We start from the raw sequence: 1,780 nt of genomic DNA on the forward strand, positions 1-1,780 counted from the left end.
AGTGCTGCTTCATATACCTTTTTCCCCTGGTGAAAGTTGCTGGAATGAAAATTCGGCTCCCTTGTTCCGCCATCTTAGCTCCAGCTCTTGTAGCTGCTTTCTGGATTGCAGCGTAACTACTTGACCGAAGCTTTTTCTGATTCAGCCACAAGTAATGTAGTCTACTCGATTCTATCATTGTGTAAGCGTCCACAAGGAACTGATGAAACAATCTGCCTGATCTTGTAATTGTAGGTGCTACCCACCTCCTCTCTAAAATCCAAAATGCAAAGTACTCACGCATAGTTACATTCTTGCGTTTTCTCTCAGTGCTGTCTTCAAAACCAATAGGAATATTTAATCGAAAGCCATCCTCTCCATATGGAAACAATAGTGGATATTGCAGAGGCAAATACGCCGGATGTAATTCACTTATCCTTTGCAACTTTCCACTTGTACTCTCTAGAACAATATCTCGTGTCTCCATATTTAAAACAAAATCTCCAGGTATCAAAGCAGCAACTTCATTTGCAGTCGGCAGATTATGGGTCCGTCCATCAGATTGTCGACTTTCAATCAATCTCATCCTATAACCTGTTGATCCTTCCACGTCGAATCTGTCTCTTGCAGACCTAAAAGCCTTGACATGAGGGTTACACTGATCTAACATATTCTTCAGAAGAAGAACAAGTGGTTCTCTTAGTTTCTTAGCAGCAGCTCTGTCAGACCTGCAAAGTTTTAAAAAAATCCTAATATAAGTTAACAAAACGTCGACCATACTACAAAGCGAACAATATAATCATAGTAACTTCATATAATGAAGTAAATTACCCGGCATAAGCGTCAAGTCTATTTTTGATCTCATTTAAAGTGTCAATGATATAGAGCTGAGAAAATTTTGGAGCTTGTCCAGGCTCGGGAATTATATCACCAATACGATGATAGTTCTCACCGGACATTCGGAAAACAAATGGTCCACGACCATTGTTAATAGAATGATCTATCTTCCCCCCAAGAGATGTGAAAGAGAACATCATATTGTAAGCTCGTATGAACTCTCGATAATGTTTGCTTAACTCGTCTCCTTTGCATAACAAAGTCATTAACTCCATTGGAGGATTCACGAGCCGAGGAAGTACAACTTTACCATGTTTACAACATATTGTGAATACAGGATTGGCACTACGCCGGCGTTTCCCAATTGTTTCACCATACCACATATATGCTTGACAAAACTTACAATTCCAACCTGGATCTCCGTCGTCGTAGTAACCTGTGTTTCGTCAAATATCTTCATTAAAAAAAAAAACTAATATCGAGGTTATTTATTTGTAAGAAGCTTTGTCTACTAATTTTCAGGTCATCACCATTTTTTTGTATCCCAATGACAATAGGCGAAGTAACTGTATTATTAGTTTCTTGTGGGATATGTTGTGGTGATGTGTTTATCAAAGTCTCTCCAGCTGGATAGGTAGTGTAAGTCTGATTCTCCTCATCTTCATTATCATTTTCATTTTCAGACTCACTTTCCATTGCATATCGATTATTGTAAGCTGCGTGAAAAAGTGTACTACAAAGTCAAAATATATGATCCATAAATAAAACGTTTTGTATATGTATAGATGGAATAGACATTTTACCTTCAGGATGATCCTCGACGATGAACCTTGGTGGAGGAATGAATTCATTGGTTTTGGTTTGTTGGAATGGACTTTGAGTAGCTGAAAAAGATTTATTTAAACATATAAACAAAGGTCTAGCGCAAATAAATTCATGAAATAGGTATAATATTAATTTTTAC

Source organism: Brassica oleracea, chromosome C5 (assembly GCF_000695525.1).
Source record: "Brassica oleracea var. oleracea cultivar TO1000 chromosome C5, BOL, whole genome shotgun sequence".
Classification (NCBI taxonomy): Eukaryota; Viridiplantae; Streptophyta; class Magnoliopsida; order Brassicales; family Brassicaceae; genus Brassica; species Brassica oleracea.